The sequence below is a fragment of the Prionailurus viverrinus genome, chromosome A2 (genome assembly GCF_022837055.1).
Source record: "Prionailurus viverrinus isolate Anna chromosome A2, UM_Priviv_1.0, whole genome shotgun sequence".
Taxonomy (NCBI): Eukaryota; Metazoa; Chordata; class Mammalia; order Carnivora; family Felidae; genus Prionailurus; species Prionailurus viverrinus.
In genome coordinates this window covers 123013893-123039869 of record NC_062562.1, presented here as the reverse complement: position 1 = coordinate 123039869, position 25977 = coordinate 123013893, and the positions used below count along the sequence as shown (strand labels likewise).

General features: G+C 39.0%; 1 protein-coding gene across 1 annotated transcript in view; it reads right to left on the bottom strand.

Moving 5' to 3' along the window:
• The window catches only part of ITPRID1 (ITPR interacting domain containing 1), a 288990-nt gene extending 279457 nt beyond the window's left edge, over positions 1-9533 (bottom strand). Inside the window, exon 1 of the mRNA XM_047850300.1 lies at positions 8878-9533. The gene's annotated coding sequence lies outside the window, so the exon portion shown is untranslated. The remainder of the gene's footprint in view (positions 1-8877) is intronic.
• Between the last annotated feature and the right edge of the window lie 16444 nt (positions 9534-25977).

Sequence of the window (25977 nt, the reverse complement as noted above, 5' to 3'; positions counted from 1 at the left end):
ATCTTTCAGAGTTTACCAATGTTTGATCATTTGTAGAAAGCCTGTTATGTATGACAGAGTGTGTGGAGCTAGGCACAGTTCCCTTGATACTATAACGTACAAAAAAGAAAATGCTTCTTATAAGACAGCTGTTCGAGTTTCGTCTGTCTCAATCGCAAAGCTGGTTTCTCTGCCTTTGTAAAATAATGAGCACCTCATGCTTCAACTGTGGCAGATCCAGAGAAGAAGTCAAACCAAACTGCCACTATCTTGGTAGCCCCCCCCACCCCCCACCCCCCCCAACTGGTTTTCAAATTGGTACACGTTCCAGAGCAGGCTGCAACCACATCTTATAAAACTAGAAAAGTATAAGCAGAATGAATGTATCATTTAAAAAATACATTTTGGGGGCGCCTGGGTGGCGCAGTCGGTTAAGCGTCTGACTTCAGCCAGGTCACGATCTCGCGGTCCGTGAGTTCGAGCCCCACGTCGGGCTCTGGGCTGATGGCTCAGAGCCTGGAGCCTGTTTCCGATTCTGTGTCTCCCTCTCTCTCTGCCCCTCCCCCGTTCATGCTCTGTCTCTCTCTGTCCCAAAAATAAATAAACGTTGAAAAAAAATTAAAAAAAAATACATTTTGTAAATCTAGAATGTAGCTGGATTTTTAGTTCATTAAAACCACAAAAAAAGACCCCCCAACACACATACACACACACACACACACTCTTACATCAAAATACTGCTCTGCTTTCTGTTTGTATTATTTAATTCTCTGGCCCCTTCAGGTTAAGCTAATTGAGTCATTTCAAGGTTTGAGGAGTATCTTCACATAGCTATTACTAATCTTCAGTGATTATTTTCATGGCTATTTTTCATAGCAATTAATTAGGTTTCTCAGGGCAGGTCCAAGTCTCTATACTCATAATTTTATATGTAAATATATTTTTATTTTACATTATATCCCTGTGAGAAAGAAGATATTAAAAATTATATTAAAAATATTCCCCTGGGGATACCCGGGTGGCTCAGTCGGTTAAGCGTCCTACTTCGACTCAGACCATGATCTTGCAGTTTGTGAGTTCGAGCCCCGCGGTGGGCTCTGTGCTGGCAGCTCAGAGCCTGGAGCCTGCTTCGAATTCTGTGTCTCCCCCTCTCTCTGCCCCTCCCATTCTCATATTCTGTCTCTCTCTGTCTCTTGATAATAAACACTAAAAAATTTTTAATTAAAAAAATAATAAAAATATTCCCCCTGTTAGGATATGTGTCACTTGCTATGTGTTAAAATTGAATTGAGAAAGGGCATAATAGTTCTCACACTAAATCCTGGGTTACATCAGAAGGTTAAAAAAGTAAAGACATGAGCAGCTTGAGAATGTTATGCTGAAAAACAATTTTTTGAAGGCTTTTAAGGATTTTTCATCTGTAAGAATAAATTTTCTCTCAGATACCTCTGGCCCAAGCTGATGTTTCTAGAATGTGCTGGTCATAGCCATATGTTTGGTGGTTCTATTGGTGAAATGTGTGGACAAGGTGGCTGAAGGCTGCCAGACTGCCACTGCGTGAGCAGGTTGGCCTGCATGATGGGTGTGGATAATCCTGTGATAATAAGCAAAATGACACCCAGCACTGTCATTGTGTGGGAAATCCAACACCTTGGCTTTTAAAGGAAAGAGGAGCCATCTTTCCGTACCTCATTCACAAGATGGCTGCCTAGGAACGTAAACTGCATGAAATGGTCCAACAAAAATGTATGTGGCCGTGTGGAGGTGGAAAGAGTCTCGGGTTGTATATGTTTATCCATGTTTTCAGATTAGTGACCAAAAGCTTTCTCTGAAAATTCCAGATTTCCTCGTATCAAACCTAATCAAGGGAGGGCAGTATCTGAGCATTTGGTCAGGGAAGAGTTAAGGACATTATGCCTGCAATCAGGTTCTTGAAGGAGTTAAACAAGAAAATGTTTCAGACTTCTGATTAATGGCCAGGGACATTCCAAGCTGCTTTGCCTACCTCAGCAGTACATGACTGGTACAGTGGGGTAATATCTAATAACTAATCTTTGACACAAGAATTAAGTCATTTTGCAAGAAAGCAGATCATTAGAAGCCAAATTGAATTATAAGTAATACTATCTCTGTAGAGGATTGTAAATTAATTGGTTTTTAACAATAACATTTCTGTATTTTATTAAAGCAGCGTAAGAATTCGGTGAAGAAACGAATGTAGCAGATAAACAGGCCAGGTGCTGGTGATGCAAATGAAATGGATGACAGATGGTGACTAGCACACTCACTCACTGCGTGTGTATAATGGATAGAGGTAATCAAATTCCTTTGTGAATTGGTGACTTTCTTTACATCAAGAACTTTAACATGGGCTTGCTTACACATCTCTCTACCCCTGCACCCAGCACGCACATGTGCATGAGCATGCACAGGCACACACGTGCGCGCGCACACACACACACACACACACACACCCTTTCCTTACACACACACACATTCTAATTATAGCCTATGCTAGTATCAGGAACATGGGCTATAACTCTATTTACATAACACCACACACAAATATCATTCCACCAAATCAACCTGTATACACTACACAACAGATTTGTCTGATGAGAACACCACACTAAGGAAACAAAGCAACCTGTTTCCATGAAGGAAGTTCCATTCAGTAGCAGAAGTGATACTGAGACCAAGAGGCTGGGCGTCAGTGGGAAAGAATTACTTCTGGCTCATTACGTTGAGTTTTCCAGTAGTATCTTTGAAAACTGAGAAGAATTCTGATGGGTTCCCTTTTTACCTTCAAATAATGGTTGAGGAGTCTCAACACTCAAAGAAACTGCTCATCCAAGTCAACCATTGGATTCATGGATTATATGTGAACTGATTTGTCTCCTTCGCATTCTGGTAGCAGAGAGATTGCCTTATTTTATTGCTTCCTCTGAAAAGGGAAAGTGTAGTCAAGTAATTGAAGGACACAAAATTCACAACCCATGTGGAATATAGAAAGTAGTTTCTCTCAGGATCATAATATATGAACATACAAATTGCTGAGAATTACCTTGTATGGGCTCACATCCATATTCCAGTCTCATCTTGGCTTTATTCCCTTCTTTCTGCCTGCTCACTAGGCATTTCCACTTGGTTGTTTACATGTCACTTTAACGTCAGTATGCCCACTATTACACGTATAATCATTGTTTTCAAAACTATGTTCATATGGGAAGTCTCCTTTCTCTGACCTCCCTTTTACACAGACTTGAAATTCTGGAATTTTTCCTCAACTCCTTACTTCTTTATACCTCATGTACAGTCAAAACACAAAACTGACTAATTTTTCTTCTAAAATGTCCTAACATTTAGCCCTTCCTCCCCTGTCCCACTTCTGGGTTCTAAACTGGGCGTCACGGCTAGACAACTTCATCCGCTTTCTGTGAAATTTCCTCAGACTCTTATCTCTTACATCTCCCATTTTCCATGTTCCCCTCCTGGCTAGCCTCCCCTTCACACTGTTTTTAGGACTCCCTCTTTCCTACTTCATCCAGTCCTTCGCTGGCCATCAAGCTTCTCCAGACAGCCCAGTTCCCACTGGTCCTCACAGGGCACCATTTGCTCCATTAGGGCCAGTCTCCTGCCATCTCTGCAGCACCATGTTTGTTGTGGCTCAGCCCCCCAGGATCCATACAGCCGCCATGTTCCTATACCCTCAGGCTCTTCACATATGCTGTACTTTGCCTGGGATGCCCCGGATCCCTCTCCCTTACCCTAACCTCATCAAGGCCTGCTCCAGCTCCCTTCTCTGTGAAGACTTCCCCGACTACCCTCTCTGAGCCTCACACTGTCAGGAACCCACTATTTAGTCCATCATTATTTGCTCATTTGAATTGCTCCCTGGTTGCTTCTCATGTGATGATGGAGTCTGCCCAGCTACACTGGGAGTCATTTGAGATCGAGGACTACCTGTGGCACATGTCCGTATCAACCCCTGCTGGCACACACTGCATGGGACCTGGAAGCCACTGTGCCTTTTTTAGTGCACAGCCGGTGCCAGGCCAAGAGGCCTATAGCTCTGCCACTCCTCAGGAGCAGTTTACCACCCCATTCAGATCGTTGCCCCTTCTCCCTGTGCCTCTGAGCTCTGATTCTCACCACAGTCTTCTCTTCACCCCCACCCCTTATGGGGTGCTCTACCTTAGATAATCCCCTTTCTGGCTCGCCTTGGTCCTGGGACCCCAGCTTTGGATCCCCTCCTCTTTCTCCTTTGAGGAATCTGCTCAGAGAAACCCACCCTGAGCAATAACAAGAGCCTAATTAGTGTGTGTTCATTGATGTGTTGTTTCAGAGAAAAATACATTTATTTCTCTGTGCTTTTTAGGCTATGGCATAAAGCTACCAGATCATTCTGAAGTGTACTTTATTTGCCTTTACTTTATATATACATATATATGCCCACCAGAACACCTCCATGCACCAGGCCTCAAATTTGACTCCAAGAAGTAAAAAATGACATTTGCATTGCAGGATTCTGTGCTTAAGGCAGCAGAAAGCACTAGAGTTTGGCCTGGTGATACTAATTTTGTGTTGACTCCTCCTAAGGGAATAGTATGCTTTTGGACTGTTTCTTATTTCCTATTAGATGGCATTAAAGGAAGTATATTATATCCTGAACCTAAAAGGATCAGCTCTTTAATAAACCAAATTGACCTTTCTGCTTTTTTCCCAAGGGGATTGGGGTCCTCCTCCATGCCTTGAAGCCCCCTTTCTGCCCAGCTAACAAATTGATTTTGTGACTGTTTTGTTTGGCTTTTTTACATGACAACCACATATATGGTGAAGAGTAATGACCAAAAGTCATATTCCTGGGCAACTGGGTATAGCCAGATGAGACGATAAATATAATTTGTTGAATTACAGAGGTAGCTCCTGTTCTGCTGGGCGTGTGTTCAGCTTCAACATCTTGGCAAAGAGATGATGTCACCAGAGTTGTAAGGCAAGTGGCAGACCACCTGTTAAGCATCCAGGCACAAATCAAAACCAAGAGCCCTGAGTCAAAAATGTTCCATTTTAAGTCCTAGGATTCTAGTTTGAAGTTATACTGTTTTCAACAAAAATCTTTTTATTACCAAAGCTCTATGTTAAGGATAATCAAATATCAGAAGATTTGGTGTCTTATCGTGGTGCATACTTGTGGAAATGGACAGCCTTACAACCCACAGATGATTCAAACACTAACCATTCGGTGGCATGAATGAACTATAGAAATATTCTAAATGAAAAATTGACTGGTACACACTGCTTTCGTGGGGCTGTATAAAAGTAACTGATATATGGGAAGTAAAGAAGTGGCTTGACTATTCTGAACCTAACTCACCTTTCTTTTGGCCAATCAAAACCTAGATTGTGATTTATTGCAACTGTAATGCTCAGTATTAGCACGTTGCACTCTGGCTGAAAATTAAATTTACTTATATCCCTTAGATATGCTCCCTCTCTGACAATTTTGGCCTCTCTTTTGCACAGGAGAAATCCTGCAACTGAGTTCCAAAGCCTCTCCTTCCTAATGCATCTGTAAACAGCTGCAGCTCCCTGTTCAGTATTGGCTGCAGCTGCCATAATGCCCCAGAAGGACAACCAAACGGAGAGAGCTCCCCTTAATTGCCTTGCCACCCCCGATTGAATTTATGTTTTGTTTTTAAGTAACATTTTGTTGCATTTGCATTACTGAAATTACCAGGTTACAGTAAACCATATTCCCAAATCAATGTCCCCCCAAAGAAAGCAGACATGAACTTTATCACCAACAACAAATTCAATTTTCACATTACCTACTGACAAAGAAGCTTGTGCCAACAACACTTGCGGATTCCTGAAAAGTCCGCCAAACAAGAGGAAATCAACAAATCTTCGGTTTTATGATCTCATGGTTTTGCTTTCTATTTAACTATTGCTCTTCACCTACAGGCAAAAACTAAGCTACGTGCTTTGTTTTTATTTCAAAATCAGAAAGGGTGACACGTAAAGATAGTCCCAACTGGAAGCCTCCTGCATTGCTGGTGGGAATTAAAATGGTGCAGGCTTTATGGAAAACTGTTTGGCAGTTCCTCAGAAAGTTAAGCATAACATTACTGTATGATTCACTAGTTCCACTCCTAGGTATACACCCGCAAAGAATTGTAAACAGGGACTCAAACAGATACTTGTACCTCAATGCTCAAAACACCATTATTCAAAATAGCCAAAAGGTGGAAACAACCCAAATCTCCATCAACAGATAAATGAATAAGCACAATGTGGTATACACGTGTAATGGAATATTACTGAGCCATAAAAATCAATGAAATTATGATACATGCTACAACATGGATGAACCTTGAAAACATTATGCTGAGTAACATAAGCCAGGAACAAAAGGATGAATGCATGATTCCACTTATATGAGGTACCTAGAATAGGAAAATTCATAGAGACAGCAGAAGAGAGGTTAGCAGGATCTGGAGAGAGGGGCAATGAGGAATTATTGCTAACTGGGCAGAGTTTCTCTTTGGGATAACAAAAAAGTTCTAGAAATAGATAGTGGTAATGGCTACAGCACTTGATAGCACTCATATGACACACCCAAAAATGGTTAAAGTGGTCAGTGTTATGTTAGGTATATTTTACCACAATAAGAAAAGTTACTGCCAAATACCTACAGAGTTTAAAGTTGTGTTAGACATTTTAATGTGAATTCTAATAAATTAAGAAAGAAGGTAGGTCAAAGTATAAGGTTCACGTCAACAGATTTTTATCCATAAGTTTCTAAAATCTTTGTCAAAGATAAAATTAGAAATAAGAAATGATTTTAATGTCTTTTTTCCATTCTTCTCATTGGTTTATAGAAATACATATACACACATATAACATTACTTTGTAATTAAATGTGTTACATGCCTCTGAGTTTATGGCTTGTCTTTCATTTTTTATAGTGTTTATGAATACATTTAAAATTTTAATGCTGACACTATTTTGTGCATCTGAAAAAGTCAAAAAGACTTCTTCCCTGTTCTGAAGTCAAGAAGATAATATTAGATACCTTTTTTCTCAAGCTTTTATTGTGTCTTTCATATTTAAACTCAGTAATCAAATTTTGTACATGGTGTGAGGTAGGATTAAGCTTCATTGTTGCCATATGGAAAACCAGTTCTTCCCTAGCATTTACTGATTTCTCTGTCCTTTCCTCCCAACTATCTAAAACATTTCTGTCTCATGTAAAAATTCCATAAATAGGTATATCTGTTTCTGGACTCCCTCTTTTGTTCCATTCATCAGCTTATTCCTGAATCAATACTATATTCTCTTAATTAGTTTTATAACCCTTGTTACTAAGTACAGCAAGTTCTTCCCATCCCTTCTGCAATACTTTGATTCTTCTTGACCGTATGGTCTTACATATAAATTTTAAAATCAATGAAAAATACTCTTAAGAGTTTGTTTGGAAATTAATTGAATTTATCTGGAAAGAATTAACATCTTTACAATATTGGGCTTATGCTATCTTTAAACATGAACTATCCTACTGTTTATTGGCCTTTAGTGCTTTTTAATAAAGCTTTATAATTTTCTATGTATAGGTCTGGATATATTTTGTTAGGTTTACTCTTAAGTTCTTTATAGTTTGTTGTTATAAATACAAGGTTTTTGAGGGAGGGGAGGGTGGGTGATGGGTATTGAGGAGGGCACCTTTTAGGATGAGCACTGGGTGTTGTATGGAAACCAATCTGACAATAAATTTCATATATTGAAAAAATAAACAAATAAATAAATACAAGGTTTTTATTTGCATTTTCTAAGCATGGTTGGCATTTGTGGTTTTTATATATTGATCTTAAATATAACAACTTAGATTTTGTTATGATTTCTAATAATTGGAAGATTTTCAGGTTTTCTAGAAATATTCTATTCTCTACAAATGGTGACACTTATTTCTTCCTTTCTAATCTTTATGACTTTAATTTTTCCCCTTATCATATTCCACCATCTAGGATTTCTAAAACAAGGTAAAACAGAACATGAGAATGGGCATTCTTATCCTTTCCTGATATAAAGGGACCTCTTTTAAAGTTTTCCCATAAAGAATGATGTTGGCTGGGCGCCTGGGAGGCTCAGTCAATTAAGCATCTGACTTCGGCTCAGGTGATAATTGCATGGTCGGTGAGTTCAAGCCCATGTCGGACTCTGTACTGAAAGCTCAGAGCCTGGAGCTTCCTTCAGATTCTGTGTCTCCCTCTCTCTCTCTCTCTTCCCCTCCCCCACTCGTGTTTACGTTCTCTCTCTCTCTTAAAAATAAATAAAATACTAAAAAAAATAAACAAAATAAATAAAAAGAATGACGTTGGCTGAGGTTTGGGAAAAATATTCTTCATAGGTTTCTGAAAATTATCCTAGTTTACTATGGATTTTTAAAAATTATTTATTTTGAGGGGGAGGAGCCAAGATGGCGGAACAGCATGGAAGTTTTTTATGTGTCTCCTGTCCATGAACTACAGCCAGACCAACACTAAACCATCCTGCACACCGAGAAAACTGATCTGAGGATTCACACAACAATCTGCACAACCTGAACCACAGAACTCGGCGGGTACGCGGCGCAGTGAGGTAAACTGAGGGAGAGAGAAGCCACGGAGGGCAGGGAGCCGATTTTGTGTGCGGAGAGAGGACGGAGACAGGGGTAGGGGTGGGGGTGGGGGGGGGATACAGGAAACGCACACCCCCAAAAAGCATCTGGAGAGAAAGTGGAAAAGTGGAAACAGCCTCAGGGACCGAACTAAAAAGGGAGAAAGGAGAAAGGAGAGGGTTTAACTTCCATTAAGACTGTAAACAGGGGAGGGCAGAGGCTGAAACGCCGCAGCTCCATACCTGGCGGTGCTCTGGTGGGAAGGGCGAATCCCCAGGAGCAGAGTGGGGTCCGGGCGGTCCTCGGGCCACACGGGACAGGCGGTTCCCTTGCTGGGAGGACATCTGGCGGAGACTGTGGCTGCCCACAGTCACAGAGACCCCAGCAGACCCCAGAGAACAACCACATTCGCTGGTGCTGGAACAGGGTCGTTGTGGGTGAAGCCTGATGCCAGATGTGCGTTGTGATTTTCCATAATCCCCGAAACGCTGCTGCTACACTGTCTCGCGAACTTTTTCTGGGTCGGGCTGGCACCCGGCCGCAGTCTCTGGACATCGGCAGCAGCACGGACCGCAAACGTCCCTGGGTGCAGCCAGCACACAGCCATTGCTCGGTGAGACACTCCACAGAGGGGCGGAAAGGGTCAAAGCCGCAGTCCCTCAGAAGTAAGGGGTCAGGAAAAACAGCCGCGTCGGAGACAAAACTCATGAGGGAGGTTCTGCCTGGGGGTTGGTCTCAGACTGTGTGAAAGTGGGGAGTGGACGGAAGCCGAAGACAAAGGACGGGTGCGCGATTGCTGATCCAGGAGAACACAGTTCTGACCCAGTGACTGAGTAGTTGGCTGCCGCCATTTTCACTCCTCCGGTGCATGCGCATACGCACCTACGAGCACCACAACAATCTACCTCAGTAAGCCAAGCAGCGCCATCTAGTGGAGAACGGAGCCATTACACTAAGCCCCGCCCAACTGGGCCAACCTTGCTCTTCAGGAACCCAAGTCTCTTCTGCCTCCTTAGTTTACGGACTATAAAGTGCTTCATAGTCTGACTTCTAGGGGAAAACGAAGTAATTTCAGTCATATTTCAGTCTGTTCGCTGATCCATCTTTTCAATTTTCTTTCTTTCTTTTTTTCTTATTTTGTTTTTCTCTTTTTTGCTTCTTTTTCTTGAATACAGAAAGAGAAAAATCATTTTTATTTTCAATGTTTATTAAAAATATTTTTCTTTAATTTTTTTCTACTATATTTATTACTTTTGTGTAATTTTTTTCAAATTATATTTTACTTCCATCATTTCATTTTAGTGTACTTCAGTGTATTCATTTTTTCAAATTTTCAAACAATTTCCTTTTTTTTTCCTTTCCCCTTTATTCTCTAATCTATCAAGCCCCTTTCAACAGGCAGACCAAAACACACCTAGGATCTAGCATCATTTATTCGATTTTTGTGTGCGCGTGTGTTTTTTAATTTTTTAATTTTAATATATTTTTTAATTTTAATATTTTTTAATTTCAATTTTTCCCCTCATTAATTCCTTTTCTCCCTTCAAAATGACGAAACGAAGGAATTCACCCCAAAAGAAAGAGCAGGAAGAAACGACAGCCAGGGACTTAACCAACACATATACAAGCAAGATGTCTGAACCAGGATTTAGAATCACAGTAATGAAAATACTACCTGGAGTCGAAAATAGATTAGAATCCCTTTCTGTGGAGATAAAAGAAGTACAAGCTAGTCAGGATGAAATTAAAAATGCTATAACTGAGCTGCAATTTCGAACGGATGCCATGGCAGCAAGGATGGATGAGGCAGAACAGAGAAATCAGTGATATAGAGGACAAACTTATGGAGAATAATGAAGCAGAAAAAAAGAGGGAAATTAAGGCAAAAGAGCACAATTTAAGAATTAGAGAAATCAGTGACTCATTAAAAAGGAACAACATCAGAATCATAGGGGTCCCAGAAGAGGGAGAGAAATAGGGGTAGAAGTGTTATATGAGCAAATCATAGCAGATAACTTTCCTAACCTGGGTAAAGACACAGACATCAAAATTCAGGAAGTACAGAGGACTCCCATTAGGTTCAACAAAAACTGACCATCAACAAGGCATATCATAGTCAAATTCACAAAATACTAAGGCAAGGAGAGAATCATGAAAGCAGCAAGGGAAAAAAAGTCCTTCACCTACAAGGGAAGACAGATCAGGTTTGCAGCAGACCTATCCACAGAAACTTGGCAGGCCAGAAAGGAGTGGCAGGATATATTCAATGTGCTGAATCAGAAAAATATGCAGCCAAGAATTCTTTATCCAGCAAGGCTGTCATTCAAAATAGAAAGATAAAAAGTATCCCAGACAAACAAAAACTAAAAGAGTTTGTGACCACTAAGACAGCCCTGCAAGAAATTTTACAGGGGACTCTCTGAGGGGAGAAAAGATGAAAACAAAAACAAAAACAAAAACAAAAACAAATAAATACCAAAAGCAACAAATACTAGATAGGACCAGAGAACACCACCAGAAACTCCAACTCAACAAGCAACATAATGGCAATAAATTCATATCTTTCAGTACTCACTCTAAACGTCAATGTACTAAATGCTCCAATCAAAAGACATGGGGTAACAGAATGGATAAGAAAACAAGATCCATCTATATGCTGTTTACAAGAGACCCACTTTAGACCTAAAAATACCTTCAGATTGAAAGTAACGGGATGGAGAACCATCTATCATGCTAATTTTCTCTCTGGTCAACAAAAGAAAGCCAGAATAGCCATACTTATATCAGACAATCTACATTTTAAAATAAAGACTGTATCAAGAGATGAAGAAGGGAATTATATCATAATCAAGGGGTCTATCCACCAAGAAGACCTAACAATTGTAAACATTTACGCACCGAATGTGGGAGTGTCCAAATATATAAATCAATTAATCGCAAACATAAGGAAACTCATTGATAGTAATACCATAATAGTAGAGGACTTAAACACCCCACTGACAACAATGGACAGATCATCTAATCAAAAAATCAACAAGGAAACAATGGCTTTGAATGACACACTGGACCAGATGGACTTAACAGATATGTTCAGAACATTTCATCCTAAAGCAGCGGCATATACATTCTTCTCCAGTGCACACGGAACATTCTCCAGAATAGACCACATGCTGGGACACAAATCAGCCCTCAACAAGCACAAAAAGATCGAGATCATACTGTGCATATTTTCAGATCACAACGCTATGAAACTCGAAATCAACCACAAGAAAAAAACTTGGAAAGGTAACAAATACTTGGAGACTAAAGAACATCCTACTAAAGAATGTTAACTTGGTTAACTTCTTTAACCAAGAAGTTAAAGAGGAAAATAAAAAGTTCATGGATGCCAATGAAAATGATAACACCACAACCCAAAACCTCTGGGACATAGGAAAGCTGTTCATAAAATTATTTGAGAGAGAAAAAGAAAGAGTGTACACAAGTGGGAGAGGGGCAGAGAGAGAGGGAGAGAGAAAATCCCAAGCAGGCTCCATGCTGTCAGTGCAGAGCCGAACATGGCTCCATCTCACTTACTGTGAGAACACGACCGGAGCCAAAATCAAGAGTTGAATGCTTAACCAAATGAGCTGCCCTTGTGCTCCTGCTGCAGATTTCTAATAATAAAAAGGTATTGAATGTTAATGATGTTATTGTTTTTTTCCCGTTTATTGAGATGATCACACATGTCTTCTATTTTAATAGATTATTGTAAAGTCTAATAATAATTTTAGAACGTGTAATATTTAAAAATTTATAAAATAATAATTATTCTACTTTATGTGACTAAAATACAGGACAAGCTAAAACAACAGCATAAAATTTAAGGGATAATTGGTACTATTATCTAAGGTCCTTTTTATCTTTCGGAAGAGGACTTACTCTATTAGACTTAAAAGTTAGGTATTTGTTAAACAAAGAATCCTTAGAGATTGGATTGCCAGCATACCTGCCCCTTAAAATTGCACTTCTTCCCACTCATCTCAGTTAGAAGAAATTATTATGTTCATTTTTGATAAGCATAAGCATGCCTTTTGCCTTACACCTTCCCTCCTCCCTCCAGTGATGCCACTTTTGTATATGGAGATGGTTTGCTTTGCGGCTTTCTCTCGTGTTACATTCTTAAAGGTCTGCATCAGCTGGGGTGAAACCTGTCCCCTGCTACTCTTTAAGTGTTTGAGATCAGGAATATCTAAATCTCATATAAAAGTTAAGAATTGTATTAAAATCTATCATTTATTTTTTTAAGTTTATTTATTTATTTTTGAGAGACAGTCAATGTGAGCGGGGGAGGGGCAGAGTGAGAGGGAGACAGAATCCCAAGCAGGCACTGTGCCGCCAGCTGTGGAACCTGACTGAGGGCTTGAACTCACAAACCCTGATCAAGATATGAGCTGAAACCAAGAGTGGGTCACTTAACCGACTGAGCCATCCAAGCACCCCGAAAATCTATCATTTAAGTAACATACCCAGGAATCACTGAATTATTTTCTATTTGAATTCTTTCAAACTGTATTTCTTGTTGAGTTGCAGACAAATAACAATAATTTTACATGGAAAAACAAGTTAATACAGAGCTATGGACCAAGGATCTTCTCAGTTAAAAGAGACTTGAGAGTCCCAAAAGTCTGGCTTCAACAAACCAGTTGTAAAAGACATTTGGGGGATAATTTCAAAATTTTGAAAACAGACTGGGTATTACATCATATCAGGGAATTATTGCTAACTTTTTCAGATGTACCAATGGTTTTGTGATTGTGTAGAAACATGGAATCCTTTTTTATAGATGTGTATTAAGTTATGGGTGAAATGTCATATCTATAACTAAAAATAATTATGTAGAGATAAGAAAATCCATGAAGCAAGTCTAGCAAAATGTTAACAATTGTTAAAGTTAGGTGCTGCATACATGGTTCTTTATTATACTTTTCTATATGCTTGCAATTCTCTGTAAGAAAATAAAACAAGATCTTAAAGTATTAAATAATAAAGGAAAATACTGTGCTGGGCAATACCTGAGGTAGCCCCAGATATCCCACTTCCTAATATTCACATCCTTGTATAATTCCCTCTCCTTGAATGTGGGCTGGACTTTCTGATTCACATCTAATAACTAGAATCGGGCAAAAGTGATGGAATATCCTTGAATGTGGGCTGGACTTTCTGATTCACATCTAATAACTAGAATCGGGCAAAAGTGATGGAATATCACTTCTGAGATTAGATAGCACAAAGAATCAGGCTTTTCACTCATTATCTCTCATTTCTCTCTCTGGCACCCTCCCATCGTTTCTCTTTCTTCTCTCTCCTGCCGTCCCTCTGGGAAAAGCCAAGTGTCATGTCATGAGCTGCCCTATGGAACAGCCCAATGGTAGGGGCCTGAGGCTTCTAGCCAACATCCTGGAAGGAACTAAGGCCTGCTGGTAGCCAGTGAATGACCTTGGAAGAAGATCTTTTGAGTCCAATTTCAAGGTGCCAACAGCCTCATGAGAAACTCTGAGCCAGAGGACTAGTTGAGCACTTCCTTAACTACAGAAGCTATGATATAGTAGAAGTTTGTTGTTTTAAGCTGCTCAGTGTGGGGGTAATTTGGTATGCAGTAGTAGATAACTGATACAAATATTATGAGAAAAAAAAAAAAGAGACTATACCCACAACATGGCTAGAGGCATTTGGAAACATTATGATTTGAATGACTGTTTTTAGCAGAGAGCTCCTCCTATTTCAAGAGTTCATCAGTTTGGTGGGAAAGAAAGGTCCATGCAGCAAGAGGAAATGATTGTGAAAAATTAAGAAATACTAAGCTACCATTCTGCAAGAAAACACATCTATTAACTGATGATTAAATCAATAAGCGTTTATAAGACACCTACAATTTGTGCAGCAGTGTTTTAGATGACAGAATGAACCCAGCATAATTAAAAGATGGCCCCTACTGTTTATTGAATCGGAGTCTATCAATGCATAAACTACTCACTGAGATTACGCAAGGCAGGTTTTGAAGCCGTTTTCATGCTTCCAAGGCCATCTGGATACCTCACGTGGAAACTCGAAATGGACAACACATCTTCTAAGATTTGGTTAGCTTACTTCTAGAAATTAGTTTATGTAAGAGGGGGAGCTGCAATTAAGCACCCACTTCTGGCAGGGTCTGTGAAAAACCGGTTTGAAATAAGTGTAGATGCGGGGCCATTTATTTTCAAACTGCCCTTTAAAATGACCACGAAAACACACCAATAGGAGAACATCTGCGGCAATCATTAATTAAATATTTATTGAGAACCTACTGTGTGCTAAGGACTGTGTTATATGCAGCATGACAGAGGTGAATACGCTAGATGTGGACGCTGATCTCACTAAGCTTATCCCATCATGGAAGATGCATGAATAAATTCTAACTATGTGTTACACTGCATAGGAGGAGGGGAAAGTATACCATGGGGAGGACACTACACTGAGGAAGTTTAATCCAAGCTGTCACCCGAAGGATGAAGAGAAATGAGAATATATCTAGTGGAGGCCACAGCATCCCCAAAGGCCTTGGCATATGAAACAGCTTGGCCCGGAAGGTGCAGAAAGGCCAGTGTGGGTGGAGCTGAGGGAGTATGAAGACAGAAGGTGGCTGGAGAGGAGGATGGAGAGTCCCGCTGCCAGGAGAGGATATTGTATTTTATCTGAAATGCAATAGAAAGCCTCTGAAGGGATTTAAGAGGGGGTGACCTACTCTGGTTTAGATGGTTAGTAGGTCACGCTAGTGATGTGGGGGCGGGGGCAGGGGGAGTTCAGGAGAAGCCACAGTGGAGGCAGGGCTGGCCTCTGGATTACAGGCACAACAATCTCTTGGGTCTGTACCTTATCTATCCTGTCTTACTCCCGTTATGTCCCACTCCTTATTCTTTTCCTCCACATTCTGAGAGACTTTACTGAACTCATCTTCAAATGTGCTAATTCAATTTTCTGAAGTACCCAATTCTGTGTCTGCATTACAGTTTAAAATTTTGCAATTGTGCTTTTCATCTTAACATAGACTCTTCAAATCTCAAAACTGCATTTTCTTCATGTCTGTGTTTATACAGTTCCATGTTCCATCCTTCATCTTTTAAAAACAATTTTATTGGGTTTTGTTTCATTAGTTATAAAATGCAAGCTATCTTCACATTAGGAAAAACTAGAAAGAACAGATCAGCAAAATGAAGAAAATAAAAACATAGTTTTAATTGCACACTTAAGAGATAATCAATGCATGCCTATGGTATCATAAGTTTTGTACCCTTTTATTGTCTGTTTTCTTTAACTCAAAATACATCACAAAAATCTTTCCACATGAACGTTCATCTCCAACATATTTTAAAGCTGAATAATATATGTGTGTGTATGCTGTCATTTCAAGCAGTATCTCATTTTCCTCCCTACCCCTGAAATGCTGTGGTTTCCCGTGGGTGTTTTTTCAGCCCCTCCTTCTTTTTGCTGTATGTCATGTCCCTGAGGGAGCTCATCTATTCTCATGGCTTTAAGGATCATTTCAATTAACTGATGTGATCACAAAACTATACCTTTAGCCCAAACCATTTTCTACTTAACTTCAGATTCATACTTAGATATCTGCCTAATAGATCCATCCAGATACCCTATAGCACTCTTTCTCAAATGTTAGCGTATGTTGGAATTACCTGGAAGCTTGTGCAAACAGATTGCTGGGCTCTGCCCCAAGGATGTTTGGCTCGGTACATGTCTTATGGAGTCCAAAGGTATGCTTTCCTAGAAATTCCTAAGTAATGTTGCCATTCCTTTGGGGACCACACTTTGGAAGAACCACTGTCCTACGGACACCTCAAATTCAGAATACGCTAAACAGGAATCATTCTCTTCACCCCTAATGATTCTCATCCTTGCCTTTAACATTTTTGTGGTAGTATCCAATTCATATAGAAACATGTCCATATCGTATGTGTACTGTTCAATGTGTTGTTTCATAAAGTGAATACTCGTGAGTAACCAGCCCTTAGATCAAGAAACAGAGCATCATCAACACCCTCGGAAGCCACTTTGTGGCCCATTACAATTGCTATACCCCCATCTACCAAACTGATTTCAGACACCATAGATTGGTTTTGCATAGCACAGTACTGATATAAACAGTGAGTGCTTCTTTGGTTTTGTCTGTTTGTTTATTATTTTTGTTTGGAGAGAGGGCATGTACAAGCATGCAAGTTGGGGAGGGGCAGTAGGAGAGGCAGAGAGAGAATCTCAAGCAGGCTCTATGTCTAGCTCAGAGCCCAACGTGGGGCTCTATCTTACAACTGTGAGATCATGACGTGAGCTGAAATCTCTGAGCCACCCAGGTGCCCAAGTGAGTGCTGCTTTGTGTCTGACTTCCTTCTCTCAATTTCATTATTACACATGGTGTTGATTTTATCCATGTTTGTGTCTATCAGGCACACAACAAGAAAAGTTAGGCATATTCTAGTCTCCCTACTCTCACACCCATTTATGACCAGGCTAACAATCTACCTCATAATTGTGTTTTCAACTCATCCCTATAAAGTCTCAAAAGGGGCTCTCATCACCTCTCCTGGGAACTATTAAGATATTCAGTTAACTGGTTTCCCTGTTTCCTTTCTCTTGGTCCCTCCCCTTTTGTGCCAATTTGGTCATTTAAAATGAACAATACTCTCCTTGTCACTCTCTTTGACTTAAAAGTGAAGCATCAAGAACCAAGTTTTCAAATATCCCCATCTCTTTTCCTTTCTTCCTGCAAATTCATTCTTTCTCTCTGCAAATAAGGATGGCAGAAAGCTGTTAGTTATAAGCCAAGAACTTTACAGTTATCTTCTACTCAGGAGAACTAACTTATTCCTCTTAGTTCCAGTTAAGAAGAAAAATCCTGTGGAAGGATATTAATTGGTTCAACCCAGGTCAACTGACTAATCGTGAATAGCCAGGGCAGCTCTGGGCCAGAAAGCGGAGGCGTGGCCATGGGAATCTCACATTAGGGGTGGCATCTCCAAGCACACATTGGAACCCATACAGTCCATGTAGTTGGAGTTCCAGAGGGCTCAGTCTAAATGTGTAGAGGGGAAACAAAGCCCAAAAATAAAAAGTAGCATGTCAGAATACTTGAGTCATCAGATCTAAAAGGTCCTGGGCAGGAATATTGGAACCACACTTCAGTCATATCATAATGGCATTTCCAAATGCCAAGGATAAATGACAAGTGAACCAGAAGAGCTTTGGACTAAATACTAGAAGATGGAGAAATGTTTATGAGTTATAAGAAAACAGGAATTTTTACTTAGAATTCTGACTTGAATAGACTGTTTACTCAGACAAGAGGGGAAAGTATGACATTTGTGGACAAAGACTGAAAATGTACCACCTCTGTCCATTTTCTGGGGGGAAAAACACTTTTAAGTCCCAGGGAAAATCATTTTGTCGATCACTCCAATAACAATAAAGACAAAAAAGACTCTGAATACAGAGCTCAAGAGAGGGAAAGTAAAGATACAATGATGAGCAATATAACCATTAAAATGAGTAACGAAGTCTAAACAATGGTAGTTAGTGGAGTTGTGAAGTTTAATGCTACTATTTAGATGAAAACTTTAAAGTAAAAGGTGCTAAGTCAAAAGTTTACTGAAACTAAAATTCTGGTTATCAAACCAATTAGGAGGAGGGCAGGTAGAAGGTAAATAGAAGTATATTAATGTTCTTTTATTCATGAAGGGAAGGACAGTGTCATACATGCTATTAAATTCTGGTTGTTCAAAGACAGAGTTAAATTCTAATCCATTTGCTAGAAAACTAAAATCACACCAGCAAACTATAGCCTAAGGGCTAGCTGACTGTTTTTATAAATAAAGTTTTATTGGAAGCAGGGCCAGGGCTGGGGGGTGGCCAGTGAGAGGCAAAGTGTACAGTGTGGGGTTGGACTCTCGTTTATTTAAAATTCTGATATATGGTTCATAGCAGAATTTTGCATTAATTTTGATTTTTTATTTATTGTATGAACATATTTTTTAATCTTGATTATTGAGTCTTTGGCATACTCCTAAATTTTGCATTCAGTGTCTCTCACTCACCTCATTCTGGTCCTGGCCATGCATCAAAACTATTTGAGAGAAGGCACCTGGGTGGTGCAGTCGGTTGAGCATCAGCTCAGGTCATGATCTCATGGTTCATGGGTTCGAGTCCCGCGTCGGGCTCTGGGCTGACAGCTCAGAGCCTGGAACCTGCTTCAGATTCTGTGTCTCCCTCTCTCTCTGACCCTCCCCCATCCACACTCTGTCTCTGTCTCTCAAAAATAAATAAACATGAAAAAAAAAAAACGATTTGAGGGAATAAATGGAATAGAGCAATGTGGTTAGTCCTTTAAAATCACTGAAGAAAATAAGGAAGTAATAACAACACACACACATAGACACTGGGAGGAAACTGATAAGAAACATCTACCATTTGAAAGCTGATGACAAAACAGAGGAGATAGTAAGCTCAGAAAAAGAAAAAAATAGATCAAAAAAGAAATATTTAATAATATACTTTTTTACTTGATAAACAAAATTATTGATACTTCCATTAAAACATTATTCTGTATCAAATACACAAAGATATCACTTACCAATCAGCACTGCACTTGAAATTTATACATCATGTCAGCTGAAAGACAAGGAAACTTATATAAAACTTTCAAGGGTTTTCCACTTTCCTTAAGGTGAAATTAGTTCTCTACACCTCTCCTAGACTCCTAAATAAATTCATTTTGGGAGCCCATCTTCCATGCCAACCACAAGCTTTCTCTACATTAAATGTCCCAGACTGCCCATATGGGGTGGTGTCCCCACAGACCCATGTATTCTGCCACTCTGCTCCTTAACCTGGCTTCACTTCAGGGATCCTTCAAGACAGTCAAAATATCATAGTCTTGGGAGGCTTCTCTTGGATCCCACACTAGGATTCATTTCTCTGTTCTCTGTCTCATAGCACTTTTGATTCTTTGTCCATGACGTTGCTCATACTTTGTAAATATTCAGTCTAAAATGAGGGCAGTGACTGTATATTGTCCACAGCTTTTGAGCCAGTGACTTAGCATAGCAACTGGTACATAACATGCGCCTAATAAATGATTTGTTGCTGAATGGTTGCAATTAGATATTTACTATTATGTTTCACAATTTATTTACAATCCCTATCCCAGTACCATAGAATCCTTATTGCAATATTTTTAGCATTTATTTATAGCTGATGGAGTAAATGCCTCCCACTACTTCTTTTTTAAAATTCTCTTGACAACTGGCAAATATTTACAACCAGCTTGTCCAGGTCCAGAGACAAGCAAACAGAAAAGATAGTTGAGATTCTGGTTGTAATTGCATTACATATCTATATTCAGCTGAGAAATACCATCATTGGCATTACATTGCTTCTTATCTAGCCAGGATGCACTTTCCCTGACTAGGGTACCTTCCCGGGTATATGTGTAACACTCAGTTGGTTGACAAATTGCAGGGGCTTTGGTTTTCTTGATGGAAGAAGACAGAGGAAGTCAGTTAACAGTCCTCTCCCAATAAAGGAATATCCCATGAAAGCGGGTAGAGTGGTGGAGTATTGTTTCAGGAGAGCTTTTATTAAATAATTTTTTATGTTTATTTATTTTTGAGAGAGAGTGAGAGAGAGCATGAGCAGGGGAGGGACAGAGAGAGAGGGAGACACAAAATCCAAAGCAGGCTCCAAGCTCTGAGCTGTCAGTACAGAGCCAAATGAAGGGCACAAACACACAAAGTGGGAGGTCATAAACTGAGCAGAAGTCAGACACTTAACCAACTGAGCCACCCATGCACCCCTACTCAGGAGTGCTTTAACTTGCTTCACACTTCTTCCTAGGAGTTCCCTAATTTTATCCAGTCCTTGGGAGCTCTTACACCGGCATGACATTTCCCATCGCATGTATACCAAAGCACTCCAGCATTACCAGCATCTTGGAACTCAGACTTAGCCTCTGCTATTCTAAATGCACATCCTAGTTAGAGGAAGTCAAGCATGTTTCACCTTTACCACCTGCAGTCTTATTTACAATGGAACTTAATGGTTTATAAGTCTGGAGGCAGACATGTTTTCTAGATAATGGAGATGCTGTAACTAAATTAGCCAGGATGAAGGCAATAAAGGAAAGGCAGAGGTCTGGCCATTGTAAGCATCCTGCCTTAGGATGTCTCTAGGAATTAGTAGGTGAGAGAGCATAGTTTGAAAATTTTATGCTTCTTTTGACTCTTCACATTTTATTTTGATATTAGAACACCAAATTTTTAATAATATTATAACCCCAAGTTCCATTTATCCTGGAACTTTATGTATAGGTCTTGCTTTATGTCCTTCAGAAAATTCACATACCACAGTGGAGATTCATCTTATACAAGGATTGATTTCCAAAACCAGCATCAAGGTGATAATTGTTTACGGTCAAAATTATTCTTGAAAATCCTCTTAATTGCCCCTGAAGAACAGTATACAGTTGTAATATCATACAATAAATTCAACACAGTCAGGTTTTCCTCCAGGATTGAAACAGATTGCTGTTTCTCAAGTTGAACACCCAGGGAAGGACTTGGCCTGTATTTGGGAGTTTTATTGCATAAAATATACATATCTAAAAAAGAAGCATGTGTGGCATGGAGTAAGTTTGATTCAATTTGTATATTATAAACAGGCATATGATATGACTCCACTATATTTCTCTTTATGTAGATTTTTATTAAATATATTCCCACGTACTTTATAGTTTCTGTAGTCATTATGAATGAGATCCTATTTTTTCATTTCAATTTTTGCCAGATAGAGCTAGCAAATGGGAAAGCCATTGATTCTGTGCATGTTTCTGTGCTCCTGCAATTTAAGAAATTCTTTTAGCTTTATTAATAGTTTTATAACTAATGTTCTTAACTTTTGTAGGTATACAATCGTACAATCATATCAATAATTATTAATAATTCCTCTGGTATTCCAATATTTCTACTGCTCATTTTGTTTTCTTGTATTGTGACATTGCTTGAACCTTCAGAATGTTTATAAAATAATGATAACAATGAGCAACATAAATATTGAGTATTTATAATTGCATTCTTTGTATAAAAGATTTGTTGACTCCTTTCTTGCTGTCTCAGCCCCTTAGCAGTAAAAGATGAAGCCAACCATGAAGACAGCAAGCTATCAAAATTTCTAGAACCCCAACCAAATCCTTAAAATCTACCACACCAGGAGAATGAGGCCTATCATCTCCCAATCCTGGTATTTGCCAATCTCCAGATTTTCCAGGAGATCTGAATTCATGAAAATACTAACTGTAATACCGTCAAGAGAAACAAACATTTGGAGAACAGTACATTTGGAGAAACAAATCACTGTAGAACCAATGAGTTCACATGCTTGCCTGTCCAGTAAAATCTCTCTTATTTGTGACCCAAGACTATCTTCATGATTTTGTCTTTTTCTCCTTTGCATATCACCACCCAGCTGACTCTATCACTAATGACTATTTAATTCATTTGTACATGGCTTCTCTCCATTTTAATATCATTGTCATGAGTCGGTGTGCTAGAATTGAGACATAGGAAGTGGTGCCTACAGAATTCCGTGTTAGCTGCCTCTGCTCCACTGCCCCGAACTTCATCTGTCTTCTGGCCTCTCACAAAGCTTACAGTTTGAAGAATGCAGGCTCCTTAGCTAATCCACTCTTCTCAATGTCTTCAAGGAATTCATGACTCACCATATCCTATTTCTGCCAAAAACCCTAATATATTTCCCCCTTCCAATAAAATGGATATTTCATTGAATCAAAACTACTCAAAAAAATTCATATTCATGAAAATATGTAGATTTCCCAGTATTCGCTTTTACTTAAATTCTGTGTTCTCTCTCTCTCTTTCTCAATATATGTGTGTGTGCGTGCATCCTCATGTGTGTGCATGTGTGTGGTTCTACCTGGCAATACTGCCTTTATCTTATAATTAGGAGTATTATCAGTATATTTAGGATATTATTCATCCATAATTCCTCTCACTATTACTGCATGCCTACTGGGTGCTTTGTATTTTGCTAGGCAAAAGGCTGGTGTGTAATTTACCCTCTTCTCTCCAAACGGACCCAAGATCAGCAAATCTCAGGCACCAGGAACCTGAAGAAAACTACAGCAAGTACCATCATATTCAAATTGCTTAAAACCAAGGAAACAGAGAAATATAAAGAGCAGCCAGAGAAAAACTCACAGAATATAGAGTAAAATAGATAAGAATGACAGCAAACTTCTTGTCAGAAACAATGCAAACCAGAAGTCAGTAGAACAACATTTTTAACACACTGTAAGGAAAAACTGTCAATCTGGAATTCTATACCCAGCAAAAATCCTGTCCATATTGAAGGGAAAATTATAGACTTTTGCAGACATACAAAAGCTGAAAGAAATCATCATCTGCATATTTGCACTACCAGAAATGTGAAAGGAAGTCCTTCAGGCAGAAGGAAAATGACCAAATGATACAATCTGGAGCTACACAAAGGAATAAAGAGCATCAGGAATAGTAGAAAAGTGCCTAAATATCACATATTTATTGTCACTTATAAAATGTCTTTTAAAAAGACCTGATTGTTTAAAACAAAAATAAAGACAATGTATTGTCACATTTATAACATAGGCACAAGAAAAGAATCCAACAAATACAGCACACAAAAGAGGAGGGAGGGACGAATAGATGCAACTGTGATGTTCTTATTCTATATGTAAAGTAATATAAGATTACTTGCAGGTAGACTGTAGTAAGTTAAAGATGTATACTATAAATACTAAAGCAACCACTAAACCAAACAGAATTATAGTCAATGAGCCAATAAAAAAGATAAAATGGAATCATAAAAAATCATTAATCAAAAGAAGGCAGAAAAGGTGGAAACACGGAGCAAAGAACAGATGGGAGAAATGCATCCTATTCTGAGGGAATAATCTGAAACACAAAAGTTAGAAACAAAAGTGTTTATCATGGCACTGTCTACCATACAAGACATGGAAAACAACCTACACAATAATGGGGAAATGGTTAGTAAATGACAGGATGGAATACCACGCAGACACTAAAACCGTTGTTTACGAAGAGCTTGTAATAACATGAGAAAATGCTGATGTTATAAAGTAAATTGAATTAAGGCAGAATATAAAATTTTATAGCAAGCATTACCTCAACTACAAAAACTATGATAGAAAAAGGGCCAGGAAAAAAAACCGGATAGTGTGACAGTGGTGATTTTTTTCCCCAGTTTTATTTTTTTTCAATTTTCTATAATAAGCTTATAGTCCTTTCATAATCTGAAAAGAAAAAACAAAGCTCAGTAATTAAACTCTTAAATTTTGTCAGGTCCTGTGTTCGACCTATTCACATGATTATCCCATAGCTCCCACAACAGCCTTGCAAGAGAGAGAGAGAGAGAGAGAGAGGGTGGGGGTGGGGAGGGACTGTTTTCTTATGTTTGGGGATAAGGAAATGAAATTTAGTCTCAGGGAGTTTGCTTTGGTTCATGCAGCAAGTAAGTGTCAGATTGTTGGCATTTACCATGTCTTCTGAATATGTTTCATTGTTTTACTTGGGTATCAAAAAACTTGGTATGTATGTGTTGCAGAACTAATAATAATAAATGACATGTAACTCTCTTTGTGTACATTTGCTTTCAGTTTGGGGGATAAAAGACATATAAGACACAGTCTTTTGCCTGATGGAGTTTAAGACATATAAAAAGGCTTTATTCATAGAACAATAAAAACAAATACCAACCTGCTGTTTGGAAAGTCCCTATGCTCAGTAGTGTTATAAACTACCAAGCATTAGCACATTGTTGATGTGTGGTACATACTGGCACTCATGTTTACTAAATACATGTATTGTCGATTGTTATCCTTAATCACAGAATAATTTGTTATTTGCACCCACATAATTGAAACTGATGCTGACTACTTTTACTGTTCACCAAGCAGAAAAATCTAGTTTTAAAATATCTCAGGTATCAAACTTGAACAAATTATCTGTTCCAAAATCAAATAACCTGAAGAAACGTTCACACTGTTATTTATGGTCTGCAAGCACAGAATATTTACAGCCTTTACACTTGAATGTTCTTCATGTGTTGAATCCTCTAGCTAAAGAAGTCTGATCTGATGCAAAACGAAAACAAAATATTGGTTTTGTTTTTGGTTTCGAATGCTGGTTGCCTGATCAGCAGACACAACGCTTCTACCCCACTGAAAAATCTGAAGCTACGAAGATGATTTTCAGAATTAAGGGCAACTCACAGCTGAAAATTATACCTTTGGGCAAAGGGCCAACTCGGGATGCATTTCACTCAGATTTGGAGCCGTGCCAGAGTCCCTCAGTCCCATTTGTTCGCTTTTATAGCTAACAAACAAAAAGAAAATACTGAGAGTGTAGCTGAAATGTAGCTGTTCGGAAGTCAGTATTTAAGGTCTTGGTAAGCTGCGTGTTAACATGTAGAGCTGCATGGTGACAACAAGAATCACTGGGCATTCTCGACCAACCCAGCAGAACATGACTCTGGAAGGATGGCTGCTTGTCAGTGGAGCGGTTCCACGTCCCCGGTGCGCTAGCCAGCGGGCATTGCAAAAGGAGCGTGGGAGGGGCCGGGAAACCCCGCGGAAACAGGACCACATTCTGACGTTAGTGAACACCGGGATTTGTTCTAATAGTCTCGCAAGTCCGCAAGACCCGTTTCTAAAATAAACGCAGGAGTAATTTCCCCTGATTACCATAATAAAATCATTGTTTATTTTCACCTTACACTTGGATAACGGCTAAAGGATCAAGCCCATTGAACTTGACAGCTTTCCTTAAAATAACTTTATTAATACTACTAGCTTTTGAGGCTGCAAGATAAAAAAAATACTGGCTTAATTTTTCACAATGAACCTAAATTGGGGAACAAATCCAGCTTCCTGTGTTTTTCAGCTTAACAAGAGTTGAGGGTTTTTTTGTTTTGTTTTGTTTTGTTTTGTTTGGTGGGGGTTTGTTACAACTGTTAAAAAACTAACTGGAGAAAATAAAGACAAAAAGAATAAAAATTATTCTGAATTAGTCACTATTAACATTTTAGGATATTAATAACCTGCCATGTATATATATATATATATATATATACACATATATATATATACAGTGTATATATATATATGTGTGTGTGTGTGTGTGTACATATATACACATATATAAACATCCTACCATATACATTTATGGGTCTTAATATCCTGCCATAAAAAT